Source organism: Cherax quadricarinatus, chromosome 31, assembly GCF_038502225.1.
Source record: "Cherax quadricarinatus isolate ZL_2023a chromosome 31, ASM3850222v1, whole genome shotgun sequence".
Lineage (NCBI taxonomy): Eukaryota > Metazoa > Arthropoda > Malacostraca > Decapoda > Parastacidae > Cherax > Cherax quadricarinatus.
The window spans coordinates 4,297,643-4,316,761 of record NC_091322.1 but is presented as its reverse complement, the minus strand read 5'-3'; the positions used below and the strand labels follow the sequence as shown (position 1 = coordinate 4,316,761).

Here is a 19,119-nt window from a genome sequence, read left to right as displayed (position 1 = left end):
ACGAAAGCGGAAAAAATCTTTCTTTGCTCCGGTTTATATTTTTGATTGTCGAAAAATAATTAAGCAGGTACGAGTACAGAGCTTTAGACACTGTAAAACAAGAACCAAAAACAAACAAACAAACAAACAAAAAAACAGCAAAAAGCCGTAATGACACTGAGGATATTGTAAAAGTCATGTCACTTTCTTGATAGCTTTTGTTTATTAATCAACTTTGATACCAGACATACAGCCGGAAAAGAATAGACCTAGTAGCGACCAGCGAAGAGACGGGGCCAGGAGCTGTGACTCGACCCCTGCAACGGCATATAGGTGAGCAGACGCGGGTGCGCGCACACACACACACACACACACACACACACACACACACACACACACACACACACACACACACACACACACACACACACACACACACACGCATATACAACAGGCCTAGTGTCTAATCGACATGTGCCTAGGACAAAATGGTAACTAACACACACACACAGGCCAAGTGTCTTAGCGACAAGTGCCCTTGACAAATGATAACTAACACACTTAAACACGCAGACGGGAAACCACGAGCGTAGCTCTGCTCCTGTAACTACAAATCCCCTCAAGGAAGGTTCCTTGATGTTGGTGAGGGGCTCTTGATTTAGGGAATTGGATCTGTGCTCCAGTTCCCCGAATTAAGCCTGAATGCCTTCCACATCCCCCCCCCAGGCGCTGTATAATCCTCCGGGTTTAGCGCTTCCCCCTTGATTATAATAATAATAATAATGTAACTACAAATAGGTAATTGCAAATAGTTAATTTCACACACACATTCACACTATCTACAATTCCAAAATTGCAGTGATTAAGTAAATGTCATATGCTTTATTTAACATGGAAATTCGTTTAAATATTATGATGTAGTTAAATGGTGCTATCAGGTAATAGCTACACTGATGGATATTACGTGTATGACATTATTTTTCAAACTTTTCAACATTCATTTTCAATAAAAATTATGTGATATGCGCTTTGAGCTGATTCCTGTATTGTTGTGTATATAATTTACCGAAATTGTTACATTTTTATATACTTTTTTTTTCAACACTTCGGCCGTCTTCCATCGAGGTAGAGTAACCCCAAAAAAGAAACACTTTCAGCATTATTCAACACTTTCCCCATCATTCATAAATAATGAATCTTTGCAGAGCGCGTAGATATGACAATTCAGATATCACTCCAAACAGCAAATATCCCAAACCCCTTCTTTAAAGTGCAGGCATTGTACTTTCCACCTCCTGGACTCAGATCTTGCTAACCGGTTTCCCTGAATCCCTTCACAAAATATTACCGTGCTTACACTCCAACAGCTCGTCAAGTCCCAAAAACCATTCGTCTATATTCACTCCTGTTTAACATGATCACACATGCCTGCTGTATGTCCAAGCCCCTTACACCCAAAATCTCTTTCACCCCCTCCTTCCATCCTTTCCTTGGACGACCCCTACCCCTTCTCTCCTTCACTACAGATTTATACACCCTCATTTTGCTCCATCCTCTCTAAATAATCAAACCACCTGAACAACCTCTCTGCAGCCCTCTGAATAATACTTTTAGTAGTTCCACACCACCTCCTAATTTTCACACTACAAATTCTCTGCGTACTATTTACGTCACACATTGCCCTTGAACACGACATCTCTACTGCCTCCAGCCTAATCCTTGCTACAGCATTTACAATCTATTCTTCACACCCATATAAGAAGAGTATTGGTACTACTGTGCTCTCATACATTCCCTTCTTTGCCTCCATGGATAACGTTCATCTCCATAGATACCTCAGTGCGCCACTTACCTCTTTTTTTCTTCATAAATTTTGATTACTTACGTTTCGGGCAATATGTTTTGACGTTTTAGAAATTTTCCTAACGAATTAGTCACGTAAATCAAATGTACTTAACAGAAATTGTTATTTTTTTTTAACTAAAATATTTCTTAGTCAATGAGAATGTAATTTTTGGGAATTTGTTGATTGTTATGGCAAATTCAGCTGCTTTTGAAATTTCTCGTTAATAAATTCATGCTCTCAAACAACGAAATATTCGTCTATATAGATCTCTAGGGTTTTAATCAGTTTTATATCAGCAACAGAATGAAAACAGTAGACATTTCTTTGGAAGTGTTATCTATCCAGTAAATGGAATTTAAGAGAATGGACGGTGGATAGATTCGCATAAAAAGTGGACCCTAACTCATTACACAGGGGCTCTGTGTGATGAGTTAGGGTCCACTTATGCGAAACATGGCTTGCAGTCCGGCAAGCTACTTTGACGTATCTGTAGCTGAGTGGGTTAAGGCTTGACTTATTCCTGGACTTTAGAGACTGATCATACTCAATCTTGAAACTGTGAATGGGTTTTGCTTACTATCTCTAATTGATTTCACTTATTACGCTACGATTGAAGCATTTCCTACATTGATTCGGCTCATCCGCTTCTTCAGCAGTAACCTGTTCCCTTGCTCCCTATTCTGTTTCGTCAAGAATCCTAGAGTCCCTACCCACTTCATCTAACCATATTATTTGATATGGCATATAATTTGGCAAACCATATAATTTGGTATGAATAAAAGTGTGGCTGCAGAGGCAGCCTTGAATATTCCAGCCAATCTTTCCAGTTTTCGTGTACATTATTTATCTCGCCACACTTAATAAGAACCATAAAATATTCATCATCCTTCTGTAAAGAACAGGAGCGCGACTCTAAATGTAAAACAAGTTTGGATATTTGCAACAAGACTGGAAAAAGCTTAGAGGGATGACTTACGAGGAAAAAATTTAAGTAAAAATTGAGGGCAGAAAGACCAGGAGAAACATAACAGCGTACGAGTGAACTCATGTGTGGTGCAATTTAAAAAATTTCTTTGAATGGCTGCCATTTCTTCGCATCTCCCTACCTTTACCTGGTTTCTGAAAAAATATTTCCTATTTGTCCTTATCCGGGAAGAGTGAATGTTGTTGTGGGTTTTCCAAGTAGAAGTTTCTTAATTCTGGTGTTTGTGTCTCTGGAAGTTTCGCTTATTTAATAAAGAAAAAAAAATTGCATTTTAACTCATTTTCAAGAAACTGGGACTTCACATCTAAAGTGCACTCGGGAGAAAAAGATATTTATTCATAGAGTTTTCCTTAAGAACACGTGGAATTTGCGCCTCCTCTCCCTTTCAAAAGCTTGTCATTAGCATAAAATTCTCTAGACATATGAATGACCATAGGAAAAAGAATTATGAGAATCAGCGGAAATAAATAAAATAACGATGGCAGACTCATCATGCTGTTACATATTTGAACGTTTCCAGGTCTTGCCCACACCGCTACCTGACGTTCGTTGCTTATTTTTTTAAATTTGATTATTTATAGTTTAATATGTTTTTTATAGATTTATACGTCCTAATCTAACGTAACGTAACCTAGACTTAAGAGTTAACGAACACCAATGTACCTGGCAAATCCACACACCCACAATTCTTGCATCTAGGTTTATGTATATCTCTGTTCCTATATATTTTCTTAATGTCTGAACTTTATATATGTTGCTTTTGTTACTTGTTGTCCCCATTACACGACTGAGTTCCTCTTGTGTTTTATGGGAGCAGCTGCCATAGTCACCTCTTAGGGTCTACTTGTTTAGAAACAAGTTACCGACACTCACATATGTACTAACAAATGATATAAACCTTTTGAAGTGAAAAACATTCTGCCTTATTAGTAACCAGCGAAGTGTTAATAACTCCCGTCGCTTCTTTATTGTATGTGTTAAGGAAGAACTTTTAAGAACACACTAAGGTCACTTCAAGATTTCTACCCAGTCCCATTTCTTCCCTTCCAAAAAAAAAAAAAAGTTAAATATGCCAATAACTTATTATCTTAGGTAAATTTTGTTAAGTAAATATTACAAAGTCAGAATCTTGGCTAGTTCCAATGCAAATAAAAACAAAAGGTATACCAAGAATTTGCAAAAACTGTGCAACAGATTTTAGAGGGGAAAATTGATGTTAAGGTGATTTAAAATATGTAGAATTAAGGAACATGTATCCTTCAAGGGTATGCCTTGGTACTGGAGAAGAGTTCTTAATGAAAAGAACTGGAGTCACCCCTCTCCTGCCATGGATACAGCCTGACTATCTTCCATAATATTAATTTGGGCGGTATCGTTCAGCGGGGATTTTTTTTTTGTGTTATATTCAGGAGTTCATCATGTTAAAGCTCTCATAGTGATTTCAGAAACATGTAGGGCGTTTTTTTTTCTTTGAGCATCGTCCCTTTGGGATAATGTTTTAGTTGCATCAGTTTCAGTTTTACAAAGAATCTCAGCCTCGTGGAAATATATCACGTTATTTCTTAGAACTTAAAATTAAGATATATACACTGCTTTCTGATAAGGTGGGTAGGGGGGGGTGAGTCTGCTACTCGCATCTCCTGACAAGACGGGTGCGAGAGCTTGAGACCCCCAGACCTGCCTCCTGAGAAGCAGTTGTGGGGATGTGAGTCGCCTACACCTGGCTCCTGACAATTTATATAGAGGTTCATAAGTCTCCCGATGGGTCTCCCTCACCTACCTCCCGACAGGGCAGACGTAGGAAAGAACCTTTTAAAATAATTGGAAGAACTAATAAAGTAGGAAAGTTTTTCCCTAGCATTTTTACACTTATAGCGCACGTATGCGCACACACGAGCACATGCGCGCGCGAACACACACACACACACACACACACACACACACACACACACACACACACACACACACACACACACACACACACACACGCACACACGCACACACGCACACACGCATATACAACAGGCCTAGTGTCTAATCGACATGTTCCTAGGACAAAATGGTAGCAAATAAACAGTTACGGGAGCCTCCCTTCAGACACAAATAATGAACAAAGAGTAAAGCAAACTTGAAAATCTTTGAAGGTGAACGAAAGGAAATGTGTGGGAGTTGCAAGTCTAAATTTGTTGCCAGCGGAAAGGAAGTCTGCACGTCTTTCACAAGAGTGAGTATTGATGGGAGGCAATAACCCTGAAATGGAAGTAAATGATGATAATGAATGGAGGACAGATAAGTGGAGAAGTTAATCGATTTGTGGAGAATTTAAGAGAAAGAGTTTAATGGAGAGAAAATGAGATACTCGAGAGGAAGGGAGAAGGAGTGAGATGGAAAGATAATTAATAGGAATTAATGTAAAAGTACAGTAGACCGTTATTTAGCACAAGTTTATTTGGGACGATTTGAGTATAGCACGATTGAAGAATTGCGGCACAATTTTATGTAACACGTCATATGATGAATTTAACACGGTTCAGTTTGCGGCCGCCTTATTGTGGTTCAGCTAAGAAGACCTCCCGCGGTCCCCAGCCACACTCTGACACCACCCCACCGTCAAAGCATTCGTCCTTCATACGTGTCCAGTCCAACTTCTCTGCTACAAGCTTGTGATTGTGAATTGTGTTTTGATCTTATAATTGCTATATCTTGTATCTACCAAGCAATCATGACACCCAGTAAGCATACCAGTGTTGCTCAAAGTGGCAAGAAAATGTGTAAACATTTAAGTCTTAGAATTAACGAAGGAAACAAAGATATTAGACAAGACATACTGTGGCCATAATGAAGTGTTACTTTGTACACATAAAAAAAGGTAAACATAAGTTTGTGTGACTGACTGATTTAGTGGCTGACTGACTTAGTACTAAGGCTGACTGACTGCTAACTGAATGACTTACTGAGTGACTTGACTGATTTACTGAATGATTTGAGTGACTTGACTGATTTACTGAATGATTTGAGTGACTTGACTGATTTACTGAATGATTTGAGTGACTTACTGAATGATTTGACTGACTAACTGAATGACCTGACTGACTTACTGAATGATTTGAATGACTAACTGAATGACTTGACTGACTTGCTGAATGAATTGACTGACTTACTGAATGAATTGACTGACTTACTGAATGACTTGACTGACTTACTGAAAGACTTGACTGACTTACTGAATGACTTACTGACTTGCTGAAAGACTTGACTGACTTACTGAATGACTTGATTGAGTGAATGACAAAGTTAGACACTCCAGTACAACCATCAACTTCAGTACCAGAACCTCTACCATCCACCTCAGCCCAGTAGGACCACAACATAACTCTCCACTCTCTTCACAATCATCCACAAACACCAGCACCCACAATTTAAGGTAAGAAATACTATTATTTCTGTTACATTTGTAGTCTTAAGCAGTAAAAACAACATAATACATCACAGCAATAAACTACAATTACATATTCACTTTTATTTTTGTAAGATGTGGAGGCCTAAAAAAAAGTTTTGGCTTTTTTGGGGATCTCAGGAACGTAACCCCATTTTTCCCATAAGTTCTTCAGTTCATTTAACACGATATTACCTAACTTGGTATTTTCAGGAACGTAACTATCGTGTTAAACAACGGTCTACTGTATACACAGAAGCTCGGTAAAATCCATAGTACATATGATATAGTAAATGCCAAACATTATTTAGTAATTAGTTTAAAAGAAACAACCAGTACCAAGTCTTTCCCTTAGACCTAAAAGATTCAATCACTGTTACTTCTCATGCCATGGTGTGGCAGGTAGGACGGTACAGAGTAACCTAAATAAGATAAATGCAGAACTACGGTAGCAAAAAAATTACCATAATTACAGAACAGTGATTGTCCTGTTGTATCAAATTGCAGAGTACATCTCTGCAGAAGATGCAGCATTTCCCCAATGAAAAGCAGGGGCACCACGAGTAGACAGAGACAACACAGTAAGCATCCGGGGCCCAAGACTTCAACAGCCTCCCAGCATACATAAGGGGGATGACCAATAGACCCCTGACTGCCTTCAAGAAGGCACTGGACAGGCACTTAAAGTCAGTACCTGACCAGCCGAGCTGTGGTTCGTACGTCAGTTTGTGTGAGGCCAGCAGTAACAGCCTGGTTGATCAGACCCTAACCCACCACGAGGCCTGGTCTCAGACCGAGCTGCGGGGGCGTTGACCCCCGAAACCCTCTCCTGGTATACTCCAGGTAAGCTAGGAAAACATGACGACTAGCCTTGATAATACTGTATCAGTGATGAAGACAGCGTTGAAATACTTCAACGTGCCTTGGTCACTGGCCAGATATTAAACTTCAACTCTGAGACGAACTATAGTGAAAAAAAATTAATATGCTAGACATCGAATTTCTCCATAAATTTTGCAGAAAAAGCAACAGAGTAATATAGTTGCAGGAAGCGCTGAACCTCTAGGGATTTCATAACGATTGAAGAATGGGGTGGCAATCAGGTTCGACCCAAGGAAGGGAAGGATGACTCCAATTCCTCAGATGAAAAGCCCTTCACTGACAACAAGGCATGGACAAAGGCATAGCACAAGAATAAAATGGTAAAACTCAAGAACAGTCCTAAAAAAAAGCTTTTTCAAAAAGAAAAATCCGTGGTACTCAGCCACAACCCCATAAATCGTCGTAACATAGTTCTAATTACTAATAATAACATAAGCCACAATGTGCATAACGTGGTGAAATATTTCAACTCGTACCACCCAACAGTTGCGTCAAACAGTGGCAACACGAATTCAGATACTTTTAATTCCTATTATTGCAATAAAAGAATAACTCGCAAAACATTTCAAATAATTTACCATATTAATTTGTACCAAACTAATGAAATTAAACCTAGATAAAAGTATTGAATATTTCAGAATTTCCAACTAAACTCTTAAGGGTTGGCACTTCTTAAAGTAACCCATAAAAGCATGCATGCATGCATGCATATATATATATATATATATATATATATATATATATATATATATATATATATATATATATATATATATATATATATATATATATATATATATATATATATATATATATATATATATATATATATATATATATATATATATATATATATATATAATATATATATATATATATATATATATATATATATATATATATATATATATATATATATATATATATATATATATATATATATACAGTGGTCCCCCGTTTTTCGTAGTTCCCGGCAATCGTAAAATTCGCCAATCATAGAGGTATTTTCGTATAAACATGGACTCGCTTTTCATAGGTTGACTTGAGAGTCGTAGTTCGTCCGGGACGCGTACCCACGGCGTGAGCCAGGGCGGCAGCCAGTCTGGCATTGTTTACCAGTGAGCGAAGATCCCTTCACGTGCTCCAGGGAAATATTTCATAATATTCCATTTATTTTAGTGCTTGCAAGTACTAAATAAGCTACCATGGCTCCAAAGAAAGCTCCTAGTGCCAAGCCTGTGGTAAAGAAGGTGAGAAATACGATTGAATTTAAGAAAACCATCATTGAACAATATGAAAGTGGTACAAGTGTGGCCGAACTGTCCAGGATGTATAAGAAACCCTACACAACTTTATGTTCCATAGTGGCCAAGAAAAATGAAATAAAGGATGCTGTTGTTGCAAAGGGAGTAACTATGCTGACAAAAATGAGATCACCAGTACTGGAAGAGGTTGAGAAGTTATTATTGGTGTGGATAAATGAGAAACAATTAGCAGGAGATACTCTTATGACTTCGTTTATTTGTGAAAAGGCTAGGCAGTTGCATGAAGATTTGGTAAAGAAATTGCCTGCAAATAGTGGTGAAGTGAGTGAATTTAAGGCCAGCAAAGGCTGGTTTGAGAGATTTAAGAACCGTACTGGCATACACAGTGTGGTAAGGCATGGTGAGACTGCCAGTTCGGACCACAAGGCGGCTGAAAAATATGTGCATGAATTCCAGGAGTACATAGAGGCTGAAGGACTGAAACCTGAACAAGTGTTCAATTGTGACGAAACAGGCCTCTTTTGGAAGAAAATGCCCGAGGACCTTCATTACACAAGAGGAAAAGGCAATGCCAGGACACAAGCCTATGAAAGACAGGCTGACGCTAATGTTCTGTGCTAATGCTAGTGGGGATTTCAAAGTGAAGCCATTACTAGTGTACCATTCTGAAAATCCCAGAGTGTTCAGGAAAAACAATGTTATGAAGAGTAAATTGTGTGTGTTTTGGAAATCTAATAGTAAGGCATGGGTCACGAGGGAAATTTTCGTCGAGTGGTTCAATGAAGTGTTTGGCCCTAGTGTGAAGGAGTATCTCCTGGAAAAGAAATTGGATCTCAAGTGCCTGCTAGTAATGGACAATGCACCTGCTCATCCTCCAAACTTGGATGACCTAATTTTCGAGGAGTTTGGGTTCATCACAGTAAAGTTCTTGCCCCCGAATACCACTCCTCTCCTCCAACCCATGGACCAGCAGGCTATTGCAAACTTTAAAAAACTCTACACAAAAGCAATGTTTCACAGGTGCTTGACTGTGACCACAGACACTCACTTGACCCTAAGGGAATTTTGGAGAGAACACTTCAGCATCCTCCACTGCATAACCCTTATAGGTATGGCTTGGGAGGGAGTGACTACCAGGACTTTGAACTCTGCCTAGAGAAAATTGTGGCCAGATTGTGTCGACAAGAGGGTTTTTGAAGAATTTGGGACTGACCCTAATGAGCCTATGTCTGTTGTAAAGTCAATTGTGGCACTGGGGAGTTCCATGGGGTTGGATGTGAGTTTGGAGGATGTGGAAGAATTGGTGGAAGACCACAATGAAGAGCTCACCACTGAGGAGCTGCAAGAGCTTCAGCAGGAAGAGCAACACATCGCAGCTCAGAATCTTGCTGCAGAGGAGGAGGAAGAGAGATGGAAGAAGGTGCCTTCTTCAGAAATTTAAGAGATTTTTACTATGTGGGGTAAGATGGAAAGCTTTATGGAGAAACATCACCCTAACAAGGTTGTTGCAAGCCAGGTTGGCAACATGTACAGTGACAAAGTCTTGGGCCATTTTAGGGAAGTGTTAAAGAGACGCCAGAAACAGAGCTCTCTCCACAGTTATTTTGTGAGACAGGACTCCAGTGACTCTCAAGGTGGTCCTAGTGGCATTAAGAAACAGAGAAGAGAAGCAACCCCAGAAAAGCAAATGGTACCTGAGGTGTTGATGGAAGGGGATTCCCCTTCCAAACTATAAACAATCCACTCTCTCTCCTCCTCCAGTCTCCCATACACTAAGAAGAATCTCCAATAAAGGTAAGTGTTATGCTGTTAATGTTGCATTCATCATTTCCCATTGTATTGTTTATGTACTACATGCATATTTCATGGCAAAATTTTTTTTGTTTTAATACTTCTGGGTGTCAGGAACGGATTAATTGTATTTACATTATTTCTTATGGGGAAAATTGATTCGTAAATCGCAAATTTCGTTTATAGTAACGGCTCCAGGAACGGATTAATTACGAACAACGATATATATATATATATATATATATATATATATATATATATAATCATAATTTCTGGATGAGGTCAAGTCAGCCGAGTCGACCATCAAGAAAACTAGTGGATGGGAGTGTTATTTTTAAAGTAGAGAGGACAATATATAGTCCATTATAGGTTAGGCACATAATGTTGGAAGGAGATTTAGCAGTCTAACTGTAGAAATTTGAATTCTCTGTAGAAAGAGTCCATGTGTCAGAGAAATATCATTAGATCAAAGTTGGTGTTGTACATGTGTTATTCATTATATGCCCTTGATTAGACTATACTTGTCTGACACAGCAATAACAAGGAATTTTTTGGTACAACGAATGCAAGTATTTACAACTTGATTGCTAAATCTCTGGCCCACCTCATGGACATAACCCTCTTTCAGTTGTGGGCCTGACCCACGTGACCACGTTTACTGTTACTACTACTGCATCGCTCTACTTCTTCCACTGCCTCCACTGCTTGACTGACCACAAGCATCCTTGTGTGAAACTAGATGTCTCTACAACTAGATTGCCTTATGGGGCTGATCTGTTTCCACTAGTAGGCCTTTCCACATGTGGTTTCGTCTACTACGCACCTTAGCTTCCCTATAAAAGGCTCTGGTCTCATGTTTCCGTATCCGCTTAATTATAATATCTTTTTTTCTACAAGTACATGTACAAGGTATACAGGCCTAGCTGACATACTATTATATAGGAAGCCACTTGTCATGCAGAGCACTTCGGGCAAATTAGAACAGTTTTGTCCCGGATGCGACCCACACCAGTCGACTGACACCCAGGTACCCAGTTTTTATTGATGAGTGAACATAGACAACCAGTGTAGGAAAACACGCCCAATGTTTCAGCCCTCGCCGGGAATCGAACCCGGATACCTCACTGTGTAAAGCGAGAGCTTTTACCATCAGGCCACTGGCCTGGTGAGCCAAATATCTCGGTACAAATATCTAGGTGTTGCATATATGTCTTATTAATAAGAAAATAAAGGAGATAGTGAAATTTTAGAAATAACAATATGATAAAAAGCGTCTCCGATTTGGTTTTTGGGTTCGGCGAGATATATGGGCAAGATTTCTTACACTCTTTCCCACTTAGTTACCCGTCTTGTTTAGCTGTCTCTTGTGGATCGCATCCCAAGGAAAACGAAAATTGCTGTGGTAATGAGAGAAATTCCAGACCTGCCAGAAGATTTAGTGCTGAGAGACAAGCACCCACAAACTGCAGTGTATTTGTTGATATAAATTACATGTGATTTTAGTCTCGGAGTTAGAACTGTTAAGAAACACTCACAAGAAAATGAAAAATGAGTATACTGAATGTAAGTAGATGTTTGAAAGATTTGTTTTCTTAAGAGTTTACAAAAAAAAAAAAAGACGAACTCTCTGAGAATGCGGAACGTCTAACCGGCTTCTGTTTCAGAGTCACGTGAAAGGATGGTGTCAGAGAAGGTTACCCAGCCGTCTCCATTTGACATCAAAGGCGCGTGTGCGCCTGCGTGGGTCTTTCCACTAGCCCACTATAAATCTACCAGTTTGAATCTGTCACCAGGCAGAGTAGGACACGTCCAGCAAACTCAAAAGTTATACCAGTAATAAATTCCTAAAGCGAAAGCTAAGGTTGATCATTTTCCCAGATTCCCCCACCTAATGGTAATGCCTCCCTGGGTGGACGATGTATACAGTTTAAGGATAAATTCTCTCCACTTCGCATCGCTCTGTGTATAACGACTCCCGTTGTCCTTCCTATTCACATCCCGTCCCCTCCGAAAGGGGAATAAACATCACCCTTCATGATACGTCTTCTCTCGCTCCGTCTCCCTCGTGGATGTATTCACTAACGCCGTCACCCAGTCGCCGCTAGCACGACCACAACCACATAACCTCACTCACAACCGTTACCACTACTGTCACTACCTTAGCCACTGCCTTAACCACAGTCTCTGCTAGCATAACTAAAACCACCACCATTAACACTACCACAATCACAGCTGTCGCCATAGTTGACACTATCGTTACAACAACTATTACCACCACAGTCACAAACGTTGCCACAGTCATAATCGCCCTGTCATTACCAATAACATTGCACTTGCCACAATCAGTTATTTTCGGCAATATTACCACGACCTTCACCACTCCTACCTTTGCCACCACCGCGATGACACCCACCATCCCTACCATCATCACTAATATAACTGTCTCCCCTGTCACCACCACAGCCCCAACTACCGTCACCACCACCCCTACTCTGATTATTATTACCACCACAGCTATCGCCATCACCGTTGCCACCATCACCACCAGTCACAACCATCACCATCACCACCGCTACCACCTCCAGAAATGCCACTGTCACAGCAGTAACCAGCACCACCAATACCTTTGTTACAGCCGTCACCTCAACCACCATCACAGCCGTCAATTCAACCACCACCACAATCACAGCCACCGCCACCACTGTTGCTAACCCAGCCGTCGACCAGTCCCTTCTAGCTAGGTAATAATTAATGCGAGAAAGTTTAATGTGTAAATTGGTGAGGAGAAGTGTGGGAGAGAAGGGGTGAGGGAAAAGAGAAGTGAGGTAGAGAAGTATAGATAGCGAGAAGAAAGGGTGTGAGGGAATAGAGGGAAAGGAGTGAGAGACGATGGAAGAGGTCGAACATAATAAAGAAAAGTAGTATGAAAGAAGAAAAAAATTAAGTGTAAGAGAAGAGATAAGAAGAGTAATAAGGAAAAATGTGAGAAGAGAGGTGAGAAAGAATATAGAGAAGAGGTGAGAAGGGTGACACACAGAGATGGTGAGGTAGGGACTAGAGGGTCATAGGTGAAGAGACGAGAATCGTCATGGGAGACAGGAGGGATGACGTGAGACAGCAGGAGAGATAGAAGAGCTGCGCCACATTTCACGAACTTAAGTCTGCTATAAACCGTGTTTCTGATATTTTTTAAATAGTTTATTAAAGTCACATAGACCAATTCCAAATAATTCAAACTAATCATAACTCCTTAAAATTTAGATCCCAATAATGTGCTGTTGACAAAAGAGAAGAAAAGACGCATTTATAGAAAGATCTTGATCTTCAGTCTGTTTTTTTTTCCTTAGCAAACAGGAAGATGTCTCCTGACACGGATCTTTTTAACTTGATGACTTGATCAGTAGTTAAGAATCCGCTTGCTTATTGCAACCGGGTCTTACGCACCATTTAGAAAACGATTAATATATTTGTGCTGTATATTAAATGTTTTTGGTTCATGTGGCCTTCTCTCTCAAAACAATATAGTAACCCCTGGTGGGACTCGAACCCACAATCCCTGGCTTAGGAGGCCAGTGCCTTATCCATTGGGCCACAGGGGCGGGTACACGAAGTCTGCGAATGCTTTAATTTCATTGTAATAATTGTATATTGAACCGATTACAATAGTTAAGCATTAGGGATCTGCAACACCACATTACTAATATGAATCTTGGTCCCGATTTTGTGTCTGTTGAAAGATGCCTCCTCCATCCAGGACATCATCAAATGCCTGATCTTACTGGTCTCCTTACATCACTCGACCTTTGATACCTACTAACCTAACTCGACTTTTGACTGCCTCCTAACTTCCTCACCTGATCGGACTAGGGGCTGACTTTAATTTTCTGTAGTGACCTACTGGTTGGCACTGGTTTCTCAAGGAGTTATCTCCAGTACTTGGATTATTCACGCGCGCCGGCGTGCGTGTGTGCTAGTTAATAAGTAAGCAAACTTGATGAAGTACAGAAGGTTTCAAGTCCACTCTATTAGCGTTCATCACAGTAAGATGGCACTTTTCCATCAGAGAGTCATTTGCATTTTTATTTCATTTTATATTTATATATGTGTCCTTTCATAGCAACATAACTTTAGTGAATTTCATTAAGATTAGTCTATTTTTTACTGTCTTCTTTTTCTTCTCCTCCTCCTCCATCCTCTTCCTTTTCCTTTTCCTCTTTTTCTCCCAAGAAAGGGCTAATAAGAAAGAGAAATAAATATAATTAATTTATTAGGCTTAAAGCCTATGGACTACTACGGCTGCATGTCACCTGTACACCACAAATCAAAGGATACTTTAGTACTGACTATTATTATATAATTATTATAATCATGGGGGAGCGCTAAACCCGTAGGATTATACAGCGTGTGTGGGGGAGGGGATGGAATATATTCAGGTTCAATTCAGGGAACTGAAGCAGACATCCAGTTCCCTAGATCAAGAGCCCTCACCAACGTCAAGGAACCTCCTTTGAGGAGTAGTATTGACAATCATTGTAAATTATACAATTTAGGAACTTATCGTACACGCCCCTGTGGCCCAATGGATAAGGCACTGGCCTCCTAAGCCAGGGATTGTGGGTTCGAGTCCCACCAGGGGTTCTATAGTAATTTTTATCCCTCATATAGGGATAAAAACTAAACTCGATTTCAAAATTTCATTACATACTGATATTTACACACCACTCCAGGTGCATATACACTTCTGCTCCCTGCATATGCATTAGAGATATGTACTCATCAAAATACAAAGTAAGAGTAATTAAAGGAAAAGTGACGAGAAAAAGCGAATGTAAAGAAGGAAGGGAAGATTTTATATATATTTCCCAAGAGGGTACAGTAGTGCTGCAAGGGTGGATTAAGAAATTAATGGAAAAGAAATTAATTATGCAGAGAATGCGGAAGAAGAATAAGAAAGTTGATGTGAGAATGACAAGGTTGTGGGTGTCAGTCACTACCTGGCTGCCCGTGTGTTGAGCTATAGTTTTCATGCAGACAGTTGTTCAAAGAGTCACCTCGCATGATACACGTCGCACGTGACCAGTAGTAGGTTGTGGCAACAAACTTTCCTTTACTAGTAGGTGAAAACAGATCGTCTAGATTCTGTCTTGAGACTAGAGTCTAGTCTCTGCTACTGTTGTGGCTTTATGCACAAGGAGTATAGCAGGAAAATTAGCGTACGTGAAGAATCTGTTGTAAACATTCATAGATCTTGTATACACATGATTCAGAGACCTGACAAGTTGAAGAATTACACTTGTGCAACACTTGGGTATCTTTACTGTGGAAACGTTTCGTCAACCAGTAGCTTCCTTAGTCCAATACAGAGAAGAATGGTTGAAGATCAGGAGTTTGAGGTAATCAGTCCCTTAGCCTGGGGTCAATGGACCTGTCCTGAAGAATAAGACATTCTGTTTCATCTGCAGTGCTTACTACTGCACATACTGAATATCCCTAGATTGACCAACCAAAAATACTTAAACTGTAAAGGTGACCACCCCACCCTTCTTGCCAGATGGCTGTTGCATAAGAAGATTGTCAATGAAATCTCACCGACTTTCATAAGAAACTGCAGACCACCACTAGTCTTCAACCGATACTCAAAGGATACGACAAGTAACCGAACATTCCACCTTCCTGCATCTTCCGCTATGGACCCATCATTCATCTTCCATGATGGAGTCTCTTTAATTGCCTCAACTTTGTGAGAATTCTAGAGTCTAGTCTCAAAACTATTCTCTAGACTATTCTCAAAACTATTCTCTAGACTGGAGTATAGTCTTTGGATAGTCTTGTCCACATAATCAGATCCTATTGGTGAAGGTAGGCTTGTTGTCATCATCTGCCACTGGAGGTGAGCAAGGTGGCGCTGAGAGGTTGAACAACTGTCTGTATCAAAACTTTAGCTCAACATCCACTACTTTGTCAAGCTTACCTCAGCTTGCTTATTACTTTTCCGCATTCTCTGAATAATTATGATATTTTCCACGAAGGGAATAAACAAACCATTAAGCCACCTTTGTACCACAAATGTACATCCCTGGAAAAATATAAATTATATTATTATTCTCTCCGTTCTTCACCGTGGTTTTTCTCTTCTCTCCTAACTTCTCCGGCTTCCCATTTATTTTGATGAGTGTATCTTTCTCGTTATATATGCAGAGAGCAGAAGTGTATATGCACCTGGAGAGATGTAAAGCTCAGTGAGAATACAAAGAGAATTTACTTTAATCCTTACATTCGGGATAAAATAACATAGTAACCCCTGGTGGGACTCGAACCCACAATCCCTGGCTTAGGAGGCCAGTGCCTTATCCATTGGGCCACAGGGGCGTGTACGAAGGCATCCTAAATTCTGCAATTTACTTTTAATAAATATATATTCAGCATTTAAGTATTTTGATAGGTGGCGTGCAGGTGACATGCAGCCTTAATGACCTTTGTGTAGTCGGGTGGTTTTAAACCTAATAAACCAACCATTAATAGTTTTACAAATTCCTCCTCCCATTTAGGTTAAGCGCATTCTCATGGCTATAATAAGAATTTATATTTTCATTATCCCTCTTCTTTATCAGTTCCTCAGCTTAATTCCCTCCTGCAATATTCCTCACATTTTTTTTTTCATTTATTAACCTTTATTCCTGTTAATCCTCATTTCCTTTCTTCGGTATGCAAGATAATTAAACCTCTCACCGAGTTGCAGCCTCCCCTTGCACTTACTAGGATCATACAAATATTCCTAGCTACACTTGAAGTTCCATTTCCTGGGATGAGACAACACGTGGTTATTCCACGTGTTGTCACCACCAGAGGCTGCCATCACCTGTATTCTCAGTTTCTTAGAATATGCGATACAGGGCGCATTCCACCCTCATACTAATGCTGAAAACAATCGCGCTACTTTCTTTGGGTAAGCTAGCATCTTAATTGAAGTTTTAATTATACTAGGGGAGAAAGGTGAGGTTATATACTCATTGTCCTAGAATTCCGTTATTAATTACTCTGAGACAGAGCGCCGTACAATACTTCTTCATACTAAGGGTATACAATACCGACAGTCTGCTGAGTATGACTCGTGTAACACTATAGTATCTTTATTGCTGAAAAGTTTCGCCTGCCTAATTGTTGTTTAGTGTCTCCTGCGCTATGTTCTCCCGTGTTATATTACTTTGTTTTCGACTAAAGAGAATTCGTGTAGGCAGAACGTTTCAGCAATAAAGATCTGTAATTGATGCACTTGTGTCTTATTCCTCAATAATCTTTCACTTGTCCCCATCCCTGTGGTATATTTTGTAAGGACGGACACCAGGGAATATAGTACAGCTTGGCACTTACACTCTTTCCATAGCGAGAAATTCCCGAGTGAGCGAGTCTTGTGAGTCAGGTCAAGATTCCCAGGAAGATCGAGCCACAAGTGAGATTGTCATCACAGCATTTTCTGACCCCTGTCATCTGCCTTTCTCAACATCGGGCCCACTCCTATGAGAATACACCTCTGGTATATTCTCATATTTTGGGCCAATCGTAGCTGTGCAAACCACCTTCATCAAAGCGTCTACTTGATTCCCTCGTCCCATGTGTACTCTCCAAGCTAAGCTTCCCTAACCAAAGACTGAGGAAATTCTTGATAGTTATTTTATGAATGAACAAGATGAATAATGAGGGTTTACATTATTTTTAAGACACCTGTTGTGAGAGATGTTAGGATGCTGAAAAGCGACAAATAGAAACATTTATAGATAAGACAAAGAAAAAAGCTAGTGAATTGTCTCTTAAAAGAAGTTGCCAGAAATAATTATTAACCTATTTAAGAAGCCTCTTTCACTTCTTTATTTTTGACATCTTCTCTTATCTCACCCCCTCTGTATTGACAAAAACATTCACTAGCAAACATAAAAACAAAAATTCTCGGGAAAGACAATAAAAATAACTAAGTCTGAAGACTCGATCTCTTGACGATACAGTTTTTGGTGGTCGCTGCTGCAACCTCTTTGCTAATGTCTCCGATACGATATCATGCTGTGAGATACTGTGATGTGTGGATACTAGCATAAGTTGCAATATGAATGTTATGCTGTGGTGTTCTGTGATGTACAGAAATGAACATATATTGTACAATGAACTGTGTGGAACACTGATAATAATGTCTAGGTGGATTTCAATCTTTCTGACAGTTTACGTTGAAGATTCAACTTCCTTTACCGAATAAATACTAATTAAATTATTTTTTCACTTGGTAAAACTTACTTAAAAAATTGTATTGTTCATCATAAAACAAACTAAAATCATCCTGAAATCCAGTCTTAAATTGTTGAAAAAGCGGAGCAAAAAGAGGTTCCACTAATATTTCTTTACAGAGTATTTGAATATTGTCGTGAGTTCCAGGAGAAAGATGTAAATGCAGTAACTATTGTTAGGTTTAACAATAGCTATAATAATAAGACGACACAGCAACACAAATAATTGCCATCAGTAAGTAGTTATAAATAGCTAATTAACCTTTACACACATACGAAATAAATAAGCACAAGAGAGATAAATGTACATAAATGTGCCAGAACGTTAATAAAATATCAAGGTTCTCAGGCACACCACTGGAGGCCCTTCTGGTCACCTGTTTAGACCCTAATTGTCTATTTACCTTCTTTTTTCCTTTTCTTTTGCGATTATGTGATGAATAAAATTAGATTAATATGTAATCAGATATTTGTGAACAATGACTGTATTCATGTTTTTATAACCTCCTTTATCAATTTTAAAATAATGGCTTATAAGGTGACTTTTCCTCTCTTTTTGATTGTCATGTAAATGTGTTGTGTGGAATATTCACTGACAGGGCAAGGTGGACATAGTGATGGAAAATGGAAAAAGGAAAAGGAATCCGTAGAGTTGTGTGTTG

At 39.5% G+C, this 19,119-nt stretch overlaps 3 non-coding genes across 3 annotated transcripts; 1 reads left to right on the top strand and 2 right to left on the bottom strand.

The window, feature by feature from the left end:
- Positions 1-13,710: 13,710 nt before the first annotated feature.
- Positions 13,711-13,783, bottom strand: TRNAR-CCU (transfer RNA arginine (anticodon CCU)). The gene has a single exon. It is a non-coding gene; the product is annotated as a tRNA-Arg (tRNA).
- A 966-nt stretch (positions 13,784-14,749) lies between these two features.
- Positions 14,750-14,822, top strand: TRNAR-CCU (transfer RNA arginine (anticodon CCU)). Its single transcript has one exon. It is a non-coding gene; the product is annotated as a tRNA-Arg (tRNA).
- A 1,658-nt stretch (positions 14,823-16,480) lies between these two features.
- TRNAR-CCU (transfer RNA arginine (anticodon CCU)) lies at positions 16,481-16,553 on the bottom strand. The gene has a single exon. It is a non-coding gene; the product is annotated as a tRNA-Arg (tRNA).
- Between the last annotated feature and the right edge of the window lie 2,566 nt (positions 16,554-19,119).